Here is a 25,962-nt window from a genome sequence, read left to right on the forward strand (position 1 = left end):
TTATTTATTTATTTATTTATTTATTTATTTATTTATTTATTTTCAAGTATGTATTGGTAGTATACAAAGATATAACAATGTTTATATACATGATACTAGTAAGAGAGAAACGTTAGGACAGGGGATGGTGGGAATGCTGGTGCACTTATGCACGCCCCTTACTGAGCTCTTAATAATTGGGTGAGGTCAACAGTGGATAATCTAAGGGTAAAGTTTTGGGGGTTAGGTGATGATACTACAGAGTCAGGTAGTGAGTTGCATGCATTAACTATTTGGTTGCTAAAGCCATATTTCCTGCAGTTGAGTTTGGAGTGGTTTACTTTAAGTTTGTATCTGTTGTGTGCTCTTGTGTTTGTTGTGGTTGAAGCTGCTTTCAAAACCTAGGATTGTAAGTCTAGTTAGGTAGGGTATTCTGTTGCAAGTGGAGGAGTAGATGGCTCTTCTAGTAAAGTATATCTGGACGTTTTCAAATGTATTTATGTCCAAAATGTGGTGCGGGGTCCAGGCAGATGAGTTGTATTTTATTTTAGATGAGTTGTATTTATTTTAATCTTTTGGAAAAATGAAAGGGCATTTGATATGATCACCATTGCAGGAATTTTCTGGGTTCTACAGGGGATCTGCAACCTTCCTTTAAAATGCAAGAGATGGATGGCACTACTCTATGACTTTACTTAGAATAGAATAGAATAGAATTTTATTGGTCAAGTGTGATTGGACACACAAGGAATTTGTCTTGGTGCATATGCTATCAGCGTACATAAAAGAAAAAGATACATTTGTCAAGAATCATGTGATACAACACTTAATGATTGTCATTGGGGCCAAATAAGCAATGAAGAAACAATCAATATTAATAAAAATCTTAGGATACAAGCAACAAGTTACAGTCACACAGTGGGAGGAAAAGGATGATAGGAATGATGAGAAAAACTAGTAGAAATAGAAGTGCAGATTTAGTAAAAAGTCTGACAGTGTTGAGGGAATTATTTGTATAGTAGAGTGATGGTGTTCGGGGGGAAAATGTTCTTGTGTCTAGTTGTCTTCGTGTGCAGTGCTCTGTAGCGGCGTTTTGAGGGTAGGAGTTGAAACAGTTTGTGTCCAGGATGCGAGGGGTCAGAAAATATTTTCCCCGCCCTCTTTTTGACTCGTGCAGTATATAGGTCCTCAATGGAAGGCAGGTTGGCAGCAATTGTTTTTTCTGCAGTTCTGATTCTCCTCTGAAGTTTGTGTCGGTCCTGTTGGGTTGCAGAACCAAACCAGACAGTTATAGAGGTGCAGATGACAGACTCAATGATTCCTCTGTAGAACTGTATCAGCAGCTCCTTGGGCAATTTGAGCTTCCTGAGCTGGCGCAGAAAGAACATTCTTTGTTGTGCTTTTTTGGTGATGTTTTTGATGTTAGGTGACCATTTTAGGTCTTGAGATATGATAGAACCTAGAAATTTGAAGGTCTCTAATGTTGATACTGTGTTGTCTGGTATTGTGAGAGGTGGAATAGTGAAAGGGTTTCTCCTAAAGTCTACCACCATTTCTGCGGTTTTGAGTGTGTTCAGTTCTAGATTGTTCCTGTCTTGAGAGAGATTTTGAGAGATATTTTGACTGTCTTTTGCTTCCGCATCTGATTGGGAGAAAAAAATTGCCAAAATTTCACACATACGCACAGTGTTCCCTCTAATTTTTTTTGGGGGGGGGGGTAGGTGGAAAAGTATAGTGTCTGAGCGGCACTCTTTCCCTCTCACTCTTTCCCTCTCGGCTTCTGGGCAGGTTTGATAATGATGATTTTTAAGTGAGCCATTGCTCACTGCTCAGCTTAGAGGGAACTATGCATACACGCATCCTCCCATGAGATTTTGCTTCCTATGCATGCACAGAAGCAAAATCTCACCAGGACACGCACACTTATTGCTGGAGCTGTGCCTGCATTGTTTTTTTACTACTGGTGCGCAGAATGGCCCGTACCAGTAAAGCAGTGTTTCCCAACCTTGGCAACTTGAATATATTTGGACTTCAACTCCCAGAATTTCCCAGCCAGCGAATGCTGGCTGGGGAATTCTGGGAGTTGAAGTCCAGATATCTTCAAATTGCCAAGGTTGGGAAACACTGTAGTAAAGAACCCAATGCTGATTATATCCTAAAGCAAAAGTGTCAAACTGGATTTCTTCAAGGGCCGGATTCGTATTGTAGTTCTCCTCCCTGGGCCAACGCAGTGAGGGGGGTAGAGGGGGAGGTTGGAGGGAGATGGGACGGACACCTCCTGCAGCATCCTGCTAGGCAAAATGGGGCAGAGGGAGGGGCATGCAGCCCCCTCTGCCCCATTTTCAGCCTCAATGGCCTCCTGCACCAATTTATCAGCCAAAACGGATCTGGTGCATAGGCCTTGAATTTGACATCCCTGCCCTAAAGGCTCGTAATCTGTTCTTAGAATTTGGTGGAAGAGAATATAAACTTTTATCCCATCCTTGGAGGTGAAGTTCTTTTGTTTTGTGAATAGGCCAATCTTTTTCAACGGGCACAAAATATCTGCTGGGGGCTATCACCTAAGCAAGGTGACATACCAGCCGATAAGGTGATTATTAGGAATAATTTAGAATGTGCAGAATTAGATAAACTAACAATTGAATTAAATCAAAAAGAGGATTCAGAATACTTCGTTGCTTGGAATATGTACTACAAATAGTTGGAAGGAAAGAAAACAAAGGAAAAAGAGCATGTATAAATGTATACATTTATACAGTCTACGGAGAGGGGCGGCATACAAATCTAATTAATAATAATAATAATAATAATAATAATAATAATAATAATAATAAATATGATGGTAAAGGGAAATAATCTTCGTTAATTGAAAAATGTATGTATAAGTAAGGATGTGTAGGGAATAGGAACAATATATATGAAGATTCGTATATTAACTGATAGCTATATAGATAGATAGCCAAAAGCTGCAAAGGAAATACAGTTTAACTTAATTAGATATAAATGGAAACTTAATATCAAGGCAACTTACCATAGACATATTATAAAGGTTGTTGTGTGTATTCGTAAATGTGCTGTTTTTTATCGTCTATATGCTTGTATTTCAATGTTTTTAATGTTTGTTTTTAATATTTATACCTCTTATAATATTTTACCTCTTAATATTTCCCCAAAATATTTCATTCTTCTAATGGGGTGGGCGGCTTCCCACAATTGGATGGAAGAAGCTTCCTGATTAATAGTTATTATTCTCCCGTCCCCAGCAGCCAGATTTTGAACTGGCTCACACAACACACACTCTGTAATTTCCAATGTGTCTATTGCCTCCCCTCCCCAAATATCAAGGAACCTCTGTTCTGTAACTTCCCTCCGATTCTGGCACTCTTCAGCACTCTCACCTATTTTTAATTAATTTCCTTGCTTTGCATTTAATTACAAGGTGCTGCTTCCTTCAGTTAGGGATGCTAGTGAGAGCAGATGGAGAACAATGTTCTCATTCCGCACCAGTCACACGTTCATAGTTTTCTCAACCTGTGTAGGACTGCTTTGTTAATGCATTGCTTTTAAAGACAAAACGACTGTATTAAAAAAAAGAAGAAGCTAAATTAGGACTATAGGGCATGAGAAGAAGGCGAGAAATGAATCTATACTAAGCTACTACCTTGATTATGTGCCATCAAGTATATTTTCCATTCCTAGGAACTGAATAGATAGGTTTATGTAAATAAGGTCTTATCTTAGTTATTCATTATTCACAACTGTGAAAAGAACTCCTCACCCAAAGGGTTAAAAGTGTTAACTGTGGTAGTATTAAGATTGAATTATTAAATCTCAGCCAACTTCTATGACATTGAAAAGAACAGCCAAACACTTGTTTATTTGGAAAAATGGGTAACTAGACATGAAAGTATCTAGATGTGAAATCCTGGAGCATTGGGAAGACGGATGGATTGAACAGATAGATAGATATTGGCTCTGACTGCGATATTCATATCTTCAGTTGTAGTTGGCTTCATTCTTACCTGCAATAATGAACCAACACTAGATGAATCATGTCCGGGAGTTTACTGCCCAAGCAAGCCAATTGCAAAATAAGGAGTTGAGAATCTAAAAAGCCTCAACATGCAGTCATGCCAGGTTGAAATGTGATGGCAGGGACAACAACATCCTGTGTCTTGACCTTCAAATAGGCATGAAAATGTGGGACCTTGAACATTTGGGGTGAAAACAGAGCTGGGATAAAAAAGCTCTCCCCTCTCCCCCCAGTTTTTCTTTTGGTAAATAAGAGTTAATTCATACTATACAATGAAGTTCCCTATGACAACCATTGAATGTTGTACCTCATGATTTTTGAGAAATGAATCTTTTATTTTATGTTCACTCAGAGCATATGCACCAATGACAAATTCCTTGTTTGTCCAATCACACCTGGCCAATCTTGCCTAAACCTTGAAATGTTCCTGTGCTCCTCAACAAATAATGCTGTCTATCATTTGTCCTTTTTGTGGCTATTCAAATAATGTGACTTAATCAACTGAAAAAAGAGTCCAAGCACCTATTTGAAAACTTATCTTGGTTGGTAAGCCACACGCACCCAGTCACATGACCTTTAAGCCACCTCTGGTCACATGATTGTCAAGCCACTCCCACCTGGTCACATGGCTGGCAAGCCACTCCTACCCGGTCACATGGCCATCAAGCTACACCCGCACAATAAGCCATGCTCACAGTGTGGTAGTAAAAATTGTTGCAGCCCTTCACTGATCTGAATATGACCCTCAACCTATCAAAGATGCATTTAATAGTAGATAATGTACATCTCTTCCATGAGACTCAAGGCTTCTCCTTGAGAGGTTTCCTCACTCCACCTAAAAGCTCAGCCTTATGTGAGCATCGTAGAATCATTTGGCCTTCAAATGAGGAGAACCTAAATTATATATGCACCATAAAATATATTTTGGGGGATTCAGTCTTAGCCAGAAGTCTAGCCCCTAAATCAGGAAGAGGTGTGACTTTATTCTGGCCAAAAGGAAGGTTTTTCTAAGGAATTGGAAGGCTGGGGTAGTGATGGGTGGGAGGGCCTTCCCAACTAAAATAGCCAATGAGTTGGAGTTAAATATAACAAAGTCTCTGATCGTAAATGAGTTGGCTGGCAAAAACACTTGATAGAATAAATATATAAGACGTTTTATGGTTAGTCTCCTTTCAGAGGTAAACAAAACTTGCGAACAGAAAAGTGTGTATTTCTGTGGGGGCTATTGTCGGAAAATCACACCTGCCACAACATCGCAAAACAATTTTCTCTCCTTTTCCAAGGCCAAATGCAAATTCTGATGTAGAGCGGCAGGGAGGGGAGGAGGTATCAACTCCACCAAGTGCTTTACTCCCACCAACGCAATCCACAGACGAGGGAGATGGCTGAAGTGTTTTCTGTTTTCCCACTCCTGCATACATTAGTTAAACCTTTCTCCTTTCCCAGCTTCATGCTAAATTTCCTGCAGAGGTCACTGCAGCTCCATGCTTTCAAGGGAGAAAGCAGACTTTGTTGTTCCTATGGTAACAATTTTGGTCGATAAAAAAAGGTTGTGGGGTGCTTTATTTTGGTTGAGGATTTTCTCCTCCTCCTCCTCCTTCTCTCTCTCTCTCTCTCTTTCTTCTTCTGCATCAATGTGTGTGAGAGCCACACCCATATTGTTGCTATCTATGGTCCATGGGTGATTCTGGAAGTTCCAGAAAGCAACCATAAAGCCATAGCATTGGAAGGCAAGTGTTCTAATCCAATCCTTTACTCATTGCAGGAATCCTCATAACAATTCACAGACATAATTTTTTACTATCACACTGTGGGTGTGGCTCATTGTGTGGGTGTGGCTTGATGGTCATGTGAAATAGAGAGAGAGAGAGAGAGAGAGAGAGAGAGAGAGAAAGAAAGAAAGAAAGAAAGAAAGAAAGAAAGAAAGAAAGAAAGTGACTGGCCTTGGGGGGCTGAAATGACTCTCCATCCTTAGTAGCAGGATCACAAAAGTGCTTTTTTCTCAAGAGGCAACTGGGCTTTCAGTTGATTAAGTCACATTATTTGAATAGCCACAAAAAAGACAAATGACAGACAGCATTATTTGTTGAGGAGCCCAGTCACATTTTAAGGTTTTGTACTGAACCCACAAGGTTCAGTATGATAACAGATTAGGCAAGTGGCTCAATTTTCTTTCATTGCTATAACAGTTCAGTTCTAGATAATGATTAAAACGATTAAAGTGTTTATGAGTAAAAACATACTATTTAATTATTTCCTATTTTAAAAGTAATTAAGGATCATACTAAGGTACTAGAGAAGGAAGGACAATAAAAAAACTACTAAGTATTCAATAAATAGTGCATAAACTTACTACCCCCACTGCATCCCCCCTCCCTGTGGGGACAGCCGCCCATCACTGTTTAAGGGACCATCTCCTGCCACATACCACCCAGAGACCAATAAGATCTCACAGGGTTGGCCTCCTCTGGGTCCTGTTGACTAAATAACACAGGTTGGTGGGACAATTGGGGAGGGCCTTCTCTGTGGCTGCCCCAGATCTATGAAACCAACCCCCCCTTTACTTATAGTCCATACTGCTCCCACTCTACTGGCCTTCCAAAAGGCTGTGAAGACCTGGCTTTGTCGGCAGGCCTGGGGGGCGTGATGTTAACAGCTTGTCACAACCGAAAGGTATCGGTTGGTATGCATGTGTTTGATTGACAGTTTTATGGTTTTAAAATGGGGTTAATTAATATTTGACTTTTTCTATTACTGCATTATTTGTATGTTGTTGTAAGCCACCCTGAGTCCCATGGGATTGAGCAGCATAGAAGTCAAATGAATGAATGAATGAATGAATGAATGAATGAATGAAGGAAGGAAGGAAGGAAGGAAGGAAGGAAGGAATTTGGGACAAATGGGTGTCTAGCCTTCAGTGATGGAGCACCCACAACTTCAGGCTATTCCAATGCTTAATACAGTAATTCACATGGTCAAGAAATTGCTCATGAGTTTATATTTGGCTCACTGCTTTAAATCTTCCACCCATTAGTTTTTGTCTTGCTTTCTGGGGCCTGGGAAATGATGGATGATGATGATTATTTATTTATTTTTATTTATTCAATTTTTATGCCGCCTTTCTCGTTAGACTCAGGGAGGCTTACAACATGTTAGCAATGGGCACTTTTTAACAGAGCCAGCATATTGCCCCCACAATTTGGGTCCTCATTTTACTCACCTTGGAAGGATGGAAGGCTGAGTCAACCTTGAGCCGGTGATGAGATTTGAACTGCTGACCTACAGATCTACAGTCAGCTTCAGTGCCTGCAGTACAGCACTCTACCTGCTGCGCCACCCCAGCTCAGTTCATAATGGTATGATAACGATGACAATAACAGTCTCTGAGCCTAGCAAAGACTCCCTCTTTAGTAAATTTAGTAAAGCCGCCCCGAGTCTGCGGAGAGGGGCGGCATACAAATATAAATAAATAAATAAATAAATAAATAAATAAATAAATAAATAAATAAATAAATAAATAAACAAACAAACAAACAAACAAACAAACAAACAAACAAACAAACAAACAAACAAATAAACAAACAAATAAATAAATAAATTGTCTGCCTGCTGCTCTAGATGTGGCCAGAACAAGTCAATAAAAATCCCACTTGGTTTAAATGCTAGAGCCAGCCACAGCATTGGCATTTCTCTTAGGATCCCTAAACATCCCAGGTGATTCACCTGTTTGGCATCATCTCTGGAAGCTCATGGAAGAGGGAGGGCACTCTTGTGGGTAGTCGGCTAATTACACAAACATTTTAATTGGTTTACACTTGAATGGATCAAATTTGCAGTTGATTATACCCAGACAAATTGAGAGAATTCACATCTCTAGCAGGAAGTGACATGTTCATTTTGGAAGCACTTTGCTTCACCAAAATGTCCGATCAGTGGTGTGGCTGTCTTGGTTTACTCTGAGTCCCATTGAACTCAATTAGAAATGTACCTCCTTCCCTGCCTACTTGCTTAGTTAAAAAGCCTTTTGGGAGAAAAAGTAGAAGAATACTTAACAGCATCAATAAGGTAATAACTAAAGCTGTTGGTTGTGTTGACAAAAATGCGAGAAACGTATCATTTCTAGAAGTTGTTTAAAACATTCTTTTTTGGCAATTTCATAAAGAGCAATTGCAATATCTCAGAAGCAGCTGAAATTTTTAATCTTGTTTTCACGTTTTGCTTAGGAGCAACTTATAGGCAGTAAGAAAATCTTTATGTGGGTCAATGTCAGGTGCACCTTTTTGCTTTAATATTAATCACTGAACTGGATAGAGCTAAATAAATGATGTGGTTGTAACTAGACAGAACCCAAGCACCTTTAAGCTAACAACTGGAGATTTGATGATACTCTTTAAATATCTGAAGGCATGTCACACAAAAGAAGGTTAAGACTTATTCTTCATCTTCCCAAAGGGCATGACATGGAATAATGGGTTTAAATTACAGGAAGACAGATTCTGAATGTTTGTTGGAAATATTCTGTATAGGGAGAACAGCTCAACAATGGAATTATTGTCAAAAGAATTCATAGATTTTATTGTCTGCAGAGCAGGACACTGACCTTGATGTCACCAGGGATGCATTTCAGCTCCCCGATACTAAACATTATCAGAAAACAAATTATCAGATTTTTAAGGGACCTTGTAGGTCATCTAACCCAACCCCCCTTCAAGCAGCAGACCCCACACCATTTCTGACAAATGGCAGTCCAGTGTCTTCTTGAAAGCCTCCAGTGATGAAGCTCCCACAACTTCCAAAGGCAACTTCTGTTCCATGGGTTGGTTGTTCTTACTGTCAGGAAATTCCTCCTTATTTCCAGGTTGAATCTCTCCTTGGTCAGTTTCCATCCATTATTCCTTGTCTGGCTTTCGGGTGCTTTGGGAAATAGCTTGATTCCCTCCTCTCTGTGGCAGCCCCTCAAAAATTGGAAGGCTGCTATCCTCTCTCCCCTGGTCCTTCTCTTCACTAGACTAGACGTGCCCAGTTTTTCCAACCATTCACTGTATCTTTTAGCCTCCAGTCCCCTAATCATCTTCATTTCTCTTCTCTGCATTTTTTTCCTAGAGTCTCAACATCTTTCTGTATGTATGTGGGTTTGATTGGATAATTCATTAGGGTTTATTATGGGTTTTACTGCTCTTATTACTAATTATTTGACTTGTTTATTGTATGTACTATTTATTGTTGTAAGCTGCCCTGAGTCCTCTTGGGATTGGGTGGCATAGAAGTCAATTAAATTAAAATAAATTTTATACTGTGATGATCAAAACTGGATGCAGTACTCTAGGTGAGGTCTTACTAAGGCTTTAAAGAATGGTATTAGTACCTCACTTGATCTTGAATGTTGTTCCCTAGGGAAGATGTAGATTTAGGTTCACCTAACTAGGTTTGCCTCTAGGATTCAGCTGAAAATGGCATGAACTATGGAAATGGAGATGAGATAAGAAATGCTGATAAGCAGAAGTTCCCTTGGCTTAGATAGCTCCCATATCAGCAGAAAAAAAGGGGAAAGGAACAGGATGCCAAAGATGGAGAAGTCCCCTTTAAAAGGCAGGAAAGGAAAGAAAAGATAGAGTTTCCCCCCACGTATTAATTTTGTGAAAACACAATTCACAGTGTTGCCTCCTGGTCACTACTATTTTCTTGGCGTGGTTTTGAATCTGGTTTGCCAATGTTTCTTTCTTTCCTAAGACTGAGAGCCCCTCTTGTCTCCTAAATAGACTTAGGCTCAGCATTACCTTTACATGCATTTTCTTTTTCCAAGATGGTGTCAATAGTTGTAATGCAGAGGTGGGTTTCTCTCGGTTCAGACGGGTTCTATGGAACTGGTAGTAACTTGGTGGCCTGAATGGCTTGTATCAATAGTTATAATGCAGAGGTGGCCCACCAAACCATGGCTACAAAGCCAGTAGTATTTTTAATTTTTTTAAACCCACCACTGCAACAAAACTCTAAGTTGACTCAACTTTCTATCCTTCCAATATGGGTAAAATAAAAATGCAGATCGTTGGGGAACGATATGCTGACTCTGTAAACCACTTAGAGAGAATTATAAAGCAGTATATAAATCTGAGTGCTATTGCTATTGCTATTGATCATGGTTTATGCCCAGTAATGGGTTGCAGGCAGTACGGCTGGGATTAGGGTTCTGGTTGCAGAAATTGAGATGCGCACACATCTCCATGCCCCTGATGTGTGCATGCATGTGCAAGATTTGGCTTCCATGCATGCTCAGCAAGCAAAATCTCGTGTGAGGAAGCTTTTGCGCATGAGATTTCGCCCATTTTCAGTGGGGTTTTTTTGCTTCTGCCCATGCACGGAAACCAAGAAATTGCCAAAAACCGGTGAAATCTTGCATGCGAGAGCATCCTCACTTGAGATTTTGCTTTCTGTGCATGTGCAGAAGCCAAATCTCATGCCGATGGGTGCACATGTGTGCAACAGTCCCAGAGGGCGTACCGGTAGTGACCAGTAAGTGGAACCCCGCCTGGTTATGCCTCTTTGTGATTGTGTTCCACCAAGATTGCACAACTGTAGTAGAAGTAGTAGCAGCAGCAGCAGCAACAGCAGCAAAAAAATAATATCTTACAAGAGCAATTGGAATGAGGCTGATGATGAATCTTGCTGTAGGTACAAAAAAAAAATCCTATTTATTCCTTCCCCTTGCCTCCAAAAAAATTCACACATAACAATTGCAAGAGCAGGATGCCCTGACTCAGAGAAATTATTTCCCAGTGATGAGCAATGCCGATAAAAGACAGAAAATTGAGACTGTGATTTGCTGAGATTTTTTGATAAGCTATTGTCCTGGAAGGAAAGAAAACAGAGTGGGCACGGACACCAGAGAGCATTTGAGCCTTTTTAGAGCCCATAATTGGGTTGAGTAAAAGTCCCTGGGAATACTCCTTATGTTTAGTGAGTAGGTGGCTGTTTGGATCAGGAAGAGTTTTGCCCTTCAATTCTGAAATTCTGATTCACTGTTATTTCATATGTCAAACTTAGAATAGCAAACTTAGAAGAGCAAACTTTTTTTCTTGAAATATACTGCTCAAAAAAATAAACACTTAAACAACAGAATGTAACTTCAAGTGAATCAAACTTCTGTGAAATCAAACTGTCCACTTAAGAAGCAACACTGATTGACAATCAATTTCATTTTGTTGTCAGTACATTCAACTTTGTACAGAACAAAATATTCAATGAGAATATTTCATTTATTTGGATCTAGAATGTGTTCTTTGAGTGTTCCCTTTATTTTATTTTTTTTGAGCAGTGTAGATATGTATACAACTGAGTTTCTACTCTTTTCTTTAGACACTTAAGCTACCTTTGTACAAGATAATTAAGTTTCAAATAGTCGCAAGATGGCAGTTAAAAGATACAGAAAGCGCTAGGGCTGGTTCAGATTTTTGCAACCCAGATTTACTAGCCCTAAACATAGATTCAACATTTTGTAGAAACTCAACCACCGACTTCATGCTATGTGAAACAGGCCCTTATCTCCAGACCTAATATGACTCATTTGCTTGGATACAAGATGTTATGGGGACAACAAGTTTGCTTTGTTAATTCAGGTTAAGGTTTAGCATATTTGCTATGAACCAACCCACAGTTTGTTTAATTACCGTTCACTGAATCAACCAGCTGGCTGAGTTCACTCACAAATGCCCCAAATTTCTAACCTCACCAAGCGTCGGAATCCTACCACATAAGGAGCCACCAAACAGCCAATTACAATTTCATTTAGTGCGTTGTGCAAAGTGAGCCACGGGCTCATTAACTTCTTGACTTGGTGTGCTTATTACAATAAGCAGTATATTGCTTGGCCGTGGTTTATTGATCAAGCATAATTATCTGGGGTCACACACAATGCACTAAGCCATAAAGCCAAATAAACGTAGCACAAGAATTCCAGATTTTATAGCTTCCAACATTTCGGGCTAGAGAAGGCAAAAGAGTCTGTGTCTTCTTTTTCTACAGAAAGCTATATTTCTTTGGGAATGATCTACAGATGATGTCTGTAGTGTAGATCATTCAATCATAGATGGAATTTACAGTGGCTATTCCACCTGTTTAGATGGAAAAGTGAATATTACCAAATTTGGAACCTGTTTTTACGATTGGTTGGAAAGGAGAAATAATAATAATAATAATAATAATAATAATAATAATAATAATAATAATAATAAAAAATAAAATATACAGAATTGTTAATGCTCAATAATGGAAATGGCACTTTGTATATAATATGAGACTACTGTATATCCATTGCAACTGAACTATAAAAAAAAGGTATTACTAGAGGAAAAATGTAGAGAAATACGTAAGTTATACAAACTGTATTAATGTAAATAGTCGATATGAATTGCTGTAAGACAACCCTAGGGGTTACATCGTATAGTTGTTAGTGTGTTATTTAATGTTTCTCTCTGTGTGTTCTCTTTTTTTGTTGTTTTCTTTGTATTGTATTTTCTTGTTTTTTTTAATGTACATAACTTAATAAAAATATTTTTTTTAAAGGAAGGAGTATTTAAATTCAATTCCAATGGTTCAATAAAATATTTTTTCTTTCAAAAAAAGAAAAGAAAATATAATTCCTTCTGCATGTGCAGAACCAAAATCTCGGGTGGGGGTATGCATATATGTCAGGCACTGTGCAGCTGGGACCCGGTAAAAAGTCCTACCGGATCGCCAATCCCATTCGTACCAGGTTCGGCCCATTACCTCTTAGTGCGGTGTGTAAAGCCAGATGGCACGTTGGATTCCCTCCACTATTCAAGACTCCATTGCTTCCGCTCTCCTGGTTACCATAATCATAATATTTGGGGGTGGGTGGGTGTAAACGGCCTTCGTAAATATTTGTGCAATGCTGGCTATTTTCTTCCCAGAGGCGCACCTGTTGCCCGCCTATCCAAATTCCCGGTGTTTTCCGCTCAGGCTTGAAATGCCAGGCTGCTAAGACAGCCAACAGGTTGCAGCGCTCCTCCGGCACGTTTTATTAATTGCAGTGGGCTCTGTGCTTAATTAAAACCAGAGGTGTCCACTTCCCCTTTGGTTGCTCCTGATATACTCCCCGTTGCAGATTCATTGGGCTCAGGAGGGAGCCCAAGACCCTCCTCCCCCTGCTCTCCCAATTGCCTGTTTTTCTCTTCTTGTTAATTGCCAGCAGGAAAGGCTGCCTGCGCTGCGCTCGGGGTTAAATTAATTAGAAGCTGTGTTTGAAGGCAGGCAGCGAATGGCTGGGCAAGCAGGAGCTTCGCTTATCGTAGCATGCAGAGCTCGCTGAATGACTAGGCCGCTATGTCCTTGCCATAAACAAAGCCGTCATTACTAGTTTGGAATTAGGCAGAGCGGGGAGTTGGTGAGGGATAGTGAGCAACATACACACACACACACACACACACACACACACACACTTCTTTCTTCCCAAGCACAGGCTTGAGATATTTTTTGCCCCAGCAACAGTTAAACTTTTTCAAAAGCTTTTTTTTTCTGCAAAAGGTCTCTAAGGGCTGCAGCAGTGCTAAGGCTAAGCTCATCAAAGATACCAAGACTAGAACTGGTATGGTTAGTCCAGTGAAGGGCTGCAATTTTTTTTACTACCATGCTGTGGGGCGTGGCTTATTTTATGGGTGTGGCTTGCCAGCCATGTGACCAGGTGGGAGTATCTTGGCGATCATGTGATTGGGGGGGTGCCTTAAAGGTCATGTGACTTGCTTAAAGGTGGCCAACTTGACGTCACTCACACTAAGGGTTTGGGTTAGGGTTAGGGTGCCTGGCCTCTCCTCGCCTCAAAAAGATACAATTTCCCTATATATTTACTCTTACTTAACATCCAAAATATACTATTTAATTCTATGTATATATGCCACATACATATTACACCTAGGCACACAAAAATATACATTATCTACTATATAAACAGTATGTATATGTACACACACACGCAAGCAAGCACAGCTCTTCTAAATTATACTGCCTGCAGTCCAATCTAAGCATAGTATACAGAATTGTCCACTACAATGTCTTGCCTGTCAATGATTACTTCAGTTCCAACCACAATAATAGATGGGCACACAATCAATATAAACGAAAGGTAAACTGCTCCAAACTTGATTGCAGAAAATACAACTCCAGCAACAGAGTGGTCAATGCCTGGAATGTTTTTCTTGGCTCCATTGTTACAGCCTCAAACCTTCACAGCTTCGACCTCAAACTGTCTACCGTGGACTTCACCCCGTTCCTAAGATGTTTGTAAAGGGGGTAGCATAAGCACACCAGTGTGCCTATCATTTATTTATTTTATTTATTTAATTTGACTTCTATGCCACCCAATCCCAAAGGACTCAGGGTGGCTTACAACAATATAAATTACAAAAAAGCAATAAAAAGAAGTCAAAAAATGCAATCTAAGCTCTAAAACCCTAATTTAAAATTCATAATGGAATAACTCAACAACATGCATACATACCCTTCATGCACATTCCTGCCTTACTGTCCCCCTTTATCCGTATTTATACTTCCTTTGTTCATGTTTATGTTCACACCTATACTTGTTATCTTGTACATTTTTGACCAGCAATATATAAATAAAATGTTCCGATACATCCTCCAGACTTATCTGTGCTGGTTCCAGGATATCCAGGCCATCTGACCCTCAGTTAAGAGACAGGAGATCCTCAGTTTGATAAGTAGTGTCAGCCCTAATTGGTTGAGCTGATCCACTTTCTATGCATTCATAACATCCGAAGACTTCAGCTGATGTTATCACATCACGTCCACTGTTTTCCCTTCATTAATCTTCCTTCCGCTGAACTCTCCCTGTCACAATCCTGGAATGTGCTGAAATGAGTAAGCTAACAATTGAAATACACAATAAAGATGAATCCGACTTCTAGAAAGCATGGGATAAATGGTATAACTGGCTAAAACAAAAGAAATGTCAAAATTTGTTATAAAATAGATGTACTAATGAAACTTTATAGACACTTGCTCCTTTACTTTCTGTGTAATGTACTTCCAATCTGTATAGTCTGGAGGTAAGAAGGGAAAGGGGGGACGATCGAAACATTTAAATATGTTAAAGGGTTAAATAAAATTCAGGAGGGAGGTGTTTTTAATAGGAAAGTGAACATAAGAACAAGGGGGCACAATCTGAGGTTAGTTGGGGGAAAGATCAGAACGAAGCAAGGTGAGAAAATATTATTTGACTGAAAGAGTAGTAGATGCTTGAAACAAACTTCCAGCAGACATGGTTGCTAAATCCATAGTAACTGAATTTAAAACATGCCTAGGATAAACATATATCCATCCTAAGATAAAATACAGGAAATAGTAAAAGGGCAGATTAGGTCTTTTTCTGCCATCAATCTTCTATGTTTCTACCTTTCTATGTAAACAACTAGATATACATGTAAATAAAACAAATGAAATACTGTAGTTGTTGGAAACAAAACAGATGACTCAATGTTTCGAAGGTAGAATGGTATAATGTATCAATGATAGTTAATAGCAAAGATAGCAATGTTGTAATTTGTAAATACCTAGGAAAATAATATGGAGAAGCTGTAAAAGATATTTGTTATTGTTTTGTTTGTTTTTTATTTTAGATGTATGCTCTGTACGTCTTTTCTACATGTTGTTTTTAAAGGGGAAAAAATCTAATAAAGATTTTTTTAAAAAAGAAAAGGAAAGCTGAGGCGTCGTTTGAGGCATCATGAAAGCCCATCTGAGGTTGATGTCTTGTTTAGTTCACTTAAGTGGGTTAAACATTTCTGCATCAGAATTCCCAGGAACCCTGTCAAGTTTACTTTGAAATTAAATCCTTATCTAGCTCACCCTCTAGAGAAATCAAAAAACAATACAACAGGTTTTCTTTGAACCTTACAACAATCCAAAGTGTTTTTTTCTTGCCTAGACACCGAACCATAAATTAGCCAAATACATTTGAGCTCAGTGGCTTGTGAGATCTCTGCCTGCAGGATTGGTTTATGGCTTGGTGCATTGGTGTAGAAGTCAGAAAATGAAGTTAATTGAAAGAAGAAGAAAAAAATCAAGACTTAGGCACTGGTAGCCAGTTTGTTTTGTTGCTTTTGGCTTTGCATTATGTGTAAAAATCCAATTATTGTGGTCTGGGAGCTTCATAACCAAGCTTGAGAACATGTCCCAGAAGGAAATGTTAAGTGCAGTGGAATCTCATATCAGCTGCAAAGGGAAGATTTAAGCCTGCTGCACAACCAATGTCAGAAACACTGGTCCACAGTTAAGAGATTTTTTTAAAAGTATGATGTCCTCAGGAGGAGAAAACTACTGGATGGTTTAAATTTCCCTTGTCAACATTTTTTTTTTCCAGGAACACTGTAGATTAATGGCAGCTGAGCCCTGGGCTAGAGAGGTTGCAGGGAGCACAAGAGCTTAATAAGCAAAGTTTAGTGGAAAAATGTCTCTAACTATCTTATGCTCCAAGTCATGAAACAGTTTGTCTCCTTGGTTTTGTTTTCTTAGATCTTACTTGTTTTGTGGATGCCTCTTGAAATGGTTCTGCTTTTTTTCCCTTTGGACCTTAGAGTGGTTTCTCCAGGAAGGTATTTTTCTTCTTTTGGGGTGGCACTGCAGGCTATTTCAGCTAACTTCTAGCTATAGTTCAGCAATTCAAATCTTACCACCGGCTCAAGGTTGACTCAGCCTTCCAACTTTCCCAGGTGTAAAAACGAGGACCCAGATTGTTGGGGGCAAGAGGCTGAGTCTGTAAACCACTTACGGAGGACTGTAAAAGCATTATGGAGTGGTATGTAAGTCTAAATGCTATTGCTATTGCTGTTCTTAGCCTTTGTCCTGTGTAGTAGGAACCTTCAGCTGAGCAGAAAGTACATGATGTGGGGGCTTAAATCAATGTGGATGGATTGTATTGTTTATCAGCCTCATAAATGCATGAAGTTTGAACATGATATAGGCTGAAATGTCTTTTCAGACATTAATTGTGAGTTATTAGTTGCATGAATACAGGTTAAGAGTCAGTTCCAATGTGGCAGTTTTTAAACATGGCTGAACCTGTCATTTTGATCATCACTCTACACTTCTAAATGGAGTGCAATATCCTGAACCATAAGCTAGTGAAGCCCATTTTAGTTGTCCCAAAGGTGCTTTTTCAAAAGCTTACAAGAAGCTTCTTCAGTTCTTCTTTTGTCAAAAGTTTTTTTATTTTTCTCCACACATACATGCAGTATCATATACTTTCAATCTTCAATACAATACAATATAATATGAATCACCAAATATAATCTGTAAAAATTCTTAATTCATATAGAGTTTTTTATTGGCCAAGTGTGATTGGACACACAAGGAATTTAGTCTTTGGTGGATATGTTCTCAGTGTACATAAAAGAAAAGATACATTTACCCCCGGAAGCCGAGTAACGACGCTGAGACATGTTGTGGATTAAAAATGGGTCATTTATTGAATTAACATAAATTTAAATAAATTTGCATAAATAAATTTGCATAAATTTGCATACACCAATTTCAATATTTAAATTCAGAACGAACTAAGGACCTGCAGAGGCCAAAACTAACGGGGCGGAAATTCCTACCATAACATTCCTTGGCAACATTGGGCAAAAACTCCCTGCTGACCCAGGTGAAGATACCACCTTCACCTGGGTCCAGGCCACGCCCCTTCGTTGTGTGGAAGGAGTCCACCCTCCAATCCCCGTGGGAATTGGATCCGGTGATTCCCATGGACATCCTCTCTCCAATCCCCGACGTTGTTTAAACCTCTAGTTCCTGGAGAGAGGCGGTCCATCACCCTTTAGGATGCCCGAAAGGAGCATGCGCAGTTGCTTCTAATTGCCCATTTCCGCCCCTAACCTGCCAAACCCCAATGACCAAAGGGAGGCCTATACCACTAAGTGCGCCGCACCCCCTAACCAATCCAGTCCACACCCTCAGTGTGGAATAGGCGAAAAAACGGCCGCCTCTAAAGGGGAGGCCGCAAAAAATTCCTATTCGGCCCCGAGGCGACCTCCTTAAGACACACTGTTGATAGTGGAGGGTGGGCGGGTGTTCGCATTAAAAGCCAAGGCAAGGGGGAGGTCTTGTCCAGATCGCCCTTAAATAGGGCGATCCAAGACCTCCCACAAAACCCAACAGGCAGCGCGCCACCGTGGCGCGCTGCCAAAAGCCGAACTTCCGGGTTCCGAGGAACCCGGAAGTACGGACTTGGAAGAGCTGCCGGCAGCGTCTCCCGGCCCCGCAGGTAATTTCGGCTGGCGCTAAAACCGCCAGCCGTGCATTTGTCAATATCTATTTACTTTTGATTAGTGATGGGCGAACCCAATGGTGTTCGGGTTCGGCAAGTTTGGACGAACTTTATGCAAAATTCGGCCGAACCCGAACCGAACCCGAACTCGAATCCAAACGGGGAATCCCTCCCACAAAGAGATTCCTGGGGCCGAGCATTGACGTCACTCGCAGGTTGCTAAGGACGCCAAGGTGATCACTTCCTGGATTCCATGGAATCCAGGAAGTGATCACCTTGGCGTCCTTAGCAACCTGCCGGTGATGTCAAAGCTCCGCCCCCGGAATCTCTTCGTGGGAGGGACTCCCCAGCTCCTTCAAAGGGAGGTCTTCACGTAAAAATAAACATTGTTATTTTTACAAAAAAGGACACTGCAGCGGCGCTGCAAGCAAAGGGCGGTCCTTTCACGTAAAAATAAACATGTTTATTTTTACGTGAAAGGACTGCCCTTTCCTTGTAGTGCCACTGCAGCGTCCTTTCATGTAAAAATAAACATTGTTATTTTTACGAAAAAGGATGCTGCAGTGAAATAAATCTAAGCCATAGTGCTTTCAATCATTTCCTTATATCTCTACTTATTTTATTCATATTTCTTAACCCTTATTTGTAAATACATGCCCTTTAAAAAGAAAATCCAAATTTGCTTATCTGCAAACATTGAATATCAATTCATATCAACTATTTTATGCCTTATAAATCCTTCCATCCGCCACCATTCAATAAGAACTGAAGAAGCTTATATGATATAACACTACTGCATTGGTTGCCGATTGGTTTCTGGACACAATTCAAAATGTTGGTTATGACCTATAAAGCCCTACTTGGCATCGGGCCAGATTACCTTCTGCTGTATGAGTCTCAGTGACCGGTTAGGCCCCACAGAGTCAGCCTTCTCTAGGTCCCGTCAACCAGACAATGTCACCTGGCGGGGGCTCCGGCCCTCTGGAATCAGCTCCCCCCAGAGATACGTGTCGCCAGGTTTGGGGCAATTAGATCTTAGGCTCCCTGGCCGATAAATGTTATGAGTGACTGAGGTCTGAGTGTTAAAATATTAGGTTAGATATTTAGCTAATTAATTGGATTTAACATTGTATTTTATTGTTCTTTTATTATATATTGTGAGCCGCCCCGAGTCTTCAGAGAGGGGTGGCTAATCAATCAATCAATCAATCAATCAATCAATCAATCAATCAATCAGATAGATAGATAGATAGATATAGATAGATAGATAGATAGATAGATAAATAAATAAATAAATAAGCTTCTTCAGTTCTGACTAAAGGAACGGATGGATTTCTATTCCTTACAGTCATCTGATCATTAGCGCTCTTTCTGAGAGTCATTGGGCTTACTTAGAGCTTTATCTGTGCTCTCGGGGTCACCTGAGTAGTTCAAAATTTCCATTACCAAGCAAGGTAGATGTTAAGTGAGCTTTGACCCATTTGCTGACCTTTCTTGCCACAGTTGTTAAGTGAATCACTGTCGTTGCTAAGGTAATAACGTGGTTCTTAAGCAAATCTGGTTTCCCCGCTGATTTTGCTAGTGAAAAGGTTGCAAAAAAGGGAACACATGACCAAAGGACATTGCAACTGTCATAAATACCTGACAGTTGCTAGGCATTTGAGCTTTGATCATGTGACCATGGGGATGCTGCAACAGTTGTGTGAAAAAGTGTTGTATCTTTGAACCGTCCCTAAAGAAACAGCTGTAAATTGAGGATTACCTGTATTCAGTGATGGGCTCCTAGGGTCAGGTATGCAGAACTGGTAAGAAAAATTTGAATTTTTTTCTTTTTTTCCCTTCTGGGCTCTGGGTATGTTTTTCCTGTCACAGTAAATGAGTTTGAATGTGTATAATTTTAGAAGAGCTGTGTGTGCTCCCAACATATAATAAAAGAACAATAAAATACAATGGTAAATCCAATTAATTAGCTAAATATCTAACCTAAAATCCCTAATATTTTAACACTCAGACCTCAGCCACTCATAACATTCATCGGCACATATGCAGAGATGGGCTCCTATGGGAACGGTCAGGAACGCAGTTCCGGTAGCAAAATTTGGAGCTCCACCCCAGAGCACCCAATTTGCACTGAAAGTTGTTGAAACAAAATGCATAAGCCACGTCCACAGTGTGGTAGCAAAATTTTTGGTAGCCCTTCACTGCATATATGCATAGAATTAAATAGTATAATTTGGATGTTCAGTAATAGTAAATAGATAGGGAAATTGTATCTCTTTGAGATGAGGTGAGGCCAGGCACCCTAACCCTAATCCAAACCCTTGACGTGAGTGATGTCAAGTTGGCCACCTTTAAGCCAATCACATGACCTTTAAGCCACTCCCTGGTCACATGATCCTCAAGCCACTCCCACCGGGTCACATGGCTGGCAAGCCGCACCCACGAAATAAGCCATGCCCACAGTGTGGTAGTACAATTTTTGCAGCCCTTCACTGCCTGTAACAAACAGCAAATTTCAGTGCTTACAATTTTGAGAAGACATTGACTTCCATGGTTAGTACTTTTATAAGAGGGTGGATATGTGCTCAGTTTTGCTGCTTTTGGGAAGAAAGTAATAAAAAAGCGAGATTAGTAACTAGTAAAGTAAATAAGGCACGAACAGTCATTATTGCCTGTAGACAGTTGCCATTTGCAAAACAATCAAAAATGCGCAACCCATTTTGGTGTGACAAATGGCTTTTTGGTATGATCTGATTAATGCACACAGCCAGAGAAGAATCATTTGATATCAGCTGGAGTCACCCAGCCCATTTAGCTAGTGTGGGTTATTTGGTTTTATTTATCATATTGTGTGAATCCAGATGTTGTGGTTCATATAATGCCTATTTCTATCATGTTTTCAGCGCAGAGGATTGTGACTTGTTCCATAAACTGCTGCCTTATCTTTTCTCCTTCATGGCTTAATCAATGACGTTGTTGAACCTTTTGAATAAATTCCAGCTCAGCTGTTGCGCAATGAAATGACAACTCTCTTGACTTGACCTTGAGACTCAAACAGTTTCCTTTCACTGATTTTTTTTGGGGTACTATTTATTCTTTTATGCAGAGATTGACTGTCACTGTAGAAATGCAGAGGACTTCTGCTGCTACTGCTGATGAACAATAGTCCAGATTCCATTGTTGGGAGTCCTGGTCCTGTAAGGGCTACTACAATAGCGTTGCCGGAGTAGATAAGACACAGGGCCTGGGTTCATTCAGCAGACAAAGTTAAATTTGAAGAATGGCTGCTTCAAATTTCAGGTGCCATATGAAAAGAATGAGATATTGTGGGTTTTAAATCATGAGTTTAGGCAGCAAATCTATGGCACTCTTGAACTCCTGAGGGGCTGTCACAAAGAAAAGGGGGCTGACTTATTCTCTAGGGCAACCGAGAGCAGGACGAGAAGTAATGGGTGGAAGCTTGTCAAAGAGAGATACAACCTTGAAGTAAGGAGAAGTTTTCCGACAGAGCAATTAATCTGTGGAATCCCTCCTAGAATTGTGGGTGCTCCATCACTGAAGGTTTTCAAAAATACACTGGACAACCATTTGACTGGGTTGGTATAAGATGCCTGATTTGAGCAGTGGGTTAAATTAGAACCGTGATGACGAACATTGTTAAGTGTTAAGGAGTGTGCAGAGTTGTCAGATATACACTTACAAAGAGGAAACATGGAGGTTTTTTCTGTTAACACATATGCTCTCTAGGGGATTTTTTTCTTTTGTTACTTGTATCTCCGTGGCATTGTAGTGGTCCTTTATATACAGTCAGTAATGGGCAGCCAAAATTTTTACTGCCACATTGTGGGTGTGGCTTATTTTGTGGGTGTGGCTTAATGGTCATATGACTGGGTAGGAGTGGCTTGCCAGCCATGTGATCAGGTGGGAGTGGCTTGAACGATCATCATAATTCAAGTGAACCGTTAAGTCCTTGATTTACAACCTTACCAGTGTCACTCGCTGGGGTGACAATTTGCTTTCTTTTGTAAACATCTGTTTCCCTGCAAATGACAAAACAGATGCTCATGAAAGAAAAAAGATCTTACCTCTTGACGTGCTGTTGGTGTTGGGATGCCCCCCTCCTACAGGACAGCTGGTAGGGGCTGTCGGGACCTGGAGAAACCCGATATACAAGGTCATGAATCAATCAGCACTGACAGCCCAAAGTAGCAAATATATATATATATTTGGAATCTGTATTAGTATGGTGGGATTTATTGTTCCTGATTAATACTTGTTTAAGGTTTGAAGGTTTGAGACAAGTACTGATCTAATATCCACAGGTAGTATAGAACGCAGCCGCGCGAGCAATCATGAGCCTTCTGAGACATGGCCATTTTCTCTATAACACTCCACATGCTGCACTGGTTGCTGATTAGTCTCCAAACACAATTCAAAGTGTTGGTTATGACCTATAAAGCCCTACATGGCATGGGACCAGATTACTTATGGGACCGTCTTCTGCCTCATACATCCCAGCAGCTGGTCAGGTCCCACAGAGTCAGCTTTCTCCAGGTTCCATCAGCCAGACAATGCCATCTGGCAGGGTGTAAGGGAAGAGCCTTCTCTGTGGCTGCCCCGGCCCTTTAGAACGAACTCCCCCCAGAGATTCATACTGCCCTCACTCTCCCTGCCTTCCACAAAGCTCTGAAGACCCACCTCTGTTGGCAGGCTTGGGGCCATTGAAACTTTGATATCTTGCCCCACCCAATAAATGAATGTAGGATGTTTGACATATGAATCTGTTTATTTAGTTTTTAATGGTGGATTTTTTAGAACGCAATTTTATGTAGATTTCTAATATGTTGTAAGCCACCCTGAGGTTCAGGAGAAGGGCGGCATAGAAATGGAACAAACAAACAAACAAACAAATAAATGTGCATGAGTATGCATGAGCATGTCCATCTGCACTCTCAGTTTGCGCACTTGGTGTCTACAAGTTTTGCCACCACTGGACTATAAAAATACTGATGTACTTTCCAGCCTATGATTCTTTCCAGATATGGTTGAATTAAGAATTCTCGTAGCTCTTAGTGTTGACCAGGTTGGCTAGTAGTGCTTGGAGATGCGATTTAGAATATAAAAAAAACAAAGCATGGTGAAGCAGCCATGGATGAAAATAATACAAGGTCATGAATCAATCAGCGTTGACAGCCCAAAGTAGCAAAAAGATTTGTTTTTATTTTTTATTTTATTTTTGGGAATCTGTATTAGCATGATGTGATTTATTGTTCCTGATTAATACTTGTTTAAGGTTTGAAGGTTTGAGGCAAGTACTGATCTAACATCCAATCCTGTAAGTGTCATTGCTCAGGATGGGCTGCGCATAATGGATGACATTTGACTTGTTTTGTGACAGCCACTTCATAAACAAAAAAGCTCGGCATGAACTAAGTTTATTGCTCAAATAAAGGGCGCATTTCTCCTGTCCCAAAATGATTTGCTTCTGCAAAGCAGATGGGATAAAGAGAAGCAAGAACCGAATCTTGATTTCACTATAAATGCATTTTACACTTGGCATACACTTCATGTACAGCTTTCTTATCTTTTTTTCAATAAATCTATTAGTTATCACTTCTTACATCCTTGAATATCTGTTTCCAGCTCAGCTGGCAGGGAGAAGCCCATCATAGAAATTACAGATGTATGCAGTGAAGGGCCTCTGTCACCGTCACCTACCGGTATGCCTCTTCGGTGCTTCCTGGGGCCGGCATGGATGCCCGCGCCCCCACCGCACATGCACGCCCCCACTGCAATATTTCATTTGCCCAGGAAGCGGAGTAACGACGCTGAGACAGTAACTGAATTTAATAATGGGTCACTTTATTAATTAGCATAAATTTAAATAACTTCAATTTGAATAACGTCAATTTAAATAACGTTATAACAGTGTAAACAAAGGACCTGCAGAGGCCAACAACTAATGGGGCGGAATTTACCTGTCAAAACATTCATGGCAACTCTTGGGCATAACTCCTTGCTGATCAGGGTGAAGGTAGCCACCTTCACCTGTATCCGAGCCAAGCCCATGAGCGTGTAGGAGGAGCTCACCGTCCAAACCCCGAGGGAAATTGGATAAGGTGAGTCCCATGGGCAGACCCTCTCCATTCCCAGAAGTTGCATGAACCTATACTTCATGGTGAGAGGCGGCCCATCATCTTGAAAAGATGCCCCAAAGGAGAATGCGCAGATGCTCCTACTGCCCATTTCCGCCCCTAACCTGCCAAACCCCAGTGACCAGAGAGAAGCCAAATTAATCTAATGTATCTCTACATTGCGCCGCACCCCCTAACCAGTCCATCCTTAACAACAGTGTGGAATAGGCGGAAAAACGGCCGCACCAAGGAGAGACTGCAAAAAATTCCTATTCGCCCCGAGGTGACCCCGTCCAGGCACACTGTATGATAGAGGAGGGTGGGTGGGTGTTTGCTTTCAGGATAGCCGAGGGCAAGAGGAGGAGGTCTGCTTCAAGCTGCCCATAAATAGGGTGGCTTAGGACCTCCTCCCAGGCCCAAGAGGCAGCACGCCGGCCTGGTGTGCTGCCAGAGCCAAACTTACGTTTTTCACCCAGAAGCCGGAAACTGACACCGGCATAGTCTTCCCAGCTCCGGGGGCAATTTTGGCTGGCTCTTAAAGGCGCCGGCTGTGCATTTCTGTGCATGCACCCAAAGAGAAATCTTGTGCAATTTTGGCAATTTTCACTGATATTTTTGCTACCGCTCATGCGCAGGAGTGAAAAATAGGCAAAAAAATCGCTGAGATTTCGCTTCGGGTGCATGCGCAGAACTGAAATCTCACACATGCATGTGTTGGGAGGTGCAGAGATGTTCACTCATCTCCATTTTTTCTAACGGATTGCCGATCCCACCTGTACCTGGTGCAGCCCATCACTGAATGAATGGTGATTTATAAGCTACCCCTCCGTCCTGAAGCCATTTTTAAGCTGGAGGCATTTTGGGAGCATCTTCAGGGCTGCTACAGCCAGTTGGAGCTGTGAGAACTAAAGGGAGGAGATAGAGATAGCTGGGCATGTGTAGCCAAAACAACATTCCTTCCCATGGGAACCAAGTAGGGGTGGGTTCTAACCTACCTCGCCACAAGTATACTTCCTCCTATGCTGCACAGTGCCAAAGGTTTCCCCAAAAATCTCCCTCCAAAAAGCCCCAAACAAGATGGTGGCCCATATGCAGTGCCGGAAACTCAGCTTCTGCTGATGCGCAGAAGAAAAAAAAATATTTTAAAAAATATTTTTAAAAATCCAAAAAAAGATGGTGGCATTCACGCACCAGCACCGACCAAATTGGTTCCATGATGTCACCAGCAGGTTGCTACTGGTTTGGGCAAACCAGTTCAAACTGGGAAGAACTCACCTCTAGAACCAAGGACGTTCTACTAGGTCTTGGAAAGGTGTGGACCAAAGATAGTCAAGATGGTGGCTGCAACCTGGTGGGACCAGGTGACGGATGTGTGACCTGAGAGGAAGAAATTTGGGGTTTGATTTGGGTGGGGAAAACCTCGGCCCCTCCAGAGTTGAGTTTTCCGTAGATGTGTCAATATGACACACCCAATAAATCTGTTGTCAAGCCACTGCAGAAGTTGGTGATTAAATTAACGT

The 25,962-nt window shown here is 40.9% G+C and overlaps 1 protein-coding gene across 1 annotated transcript in view; it reads right to left on the bottom strand.

Moving 5' to 3' along the window:
* Window positions 1-16,714, bottom strand: part of KLHL25 (kelch like family member 25) — a 62,797-nt gene extending 46,083 nt beyond the window's left edge. The window contains exon 1 of the mRNA XM_070763485.1: window positions 16,563-16,714. The gene's annotated coding sequence lies outside the window, so the exon portion shown is untranslated. The remainder of the gene's footprint in view (window positions 1-16,562) is intronic.
* Window positions 16,715-25,962: the final 9,248 nt, after the last annotated feature.

Source organism: Erythrolamprus reginae, chromosome 10 (assembly GCF_031021105.1).
Source record: "Erythrolamprus reginae isolate rEryReg1 chromosome 10, rEryReg1.hap1, whole genome shotgun sequence".
In the NCBI taxonomy this organism is placed as follows: Eukaryota; Metazoa; Chordata; class Lepidosauria; order Squamata; family Dipsadidae; genus Erythrolamprus; species Erythrolamprus reginae.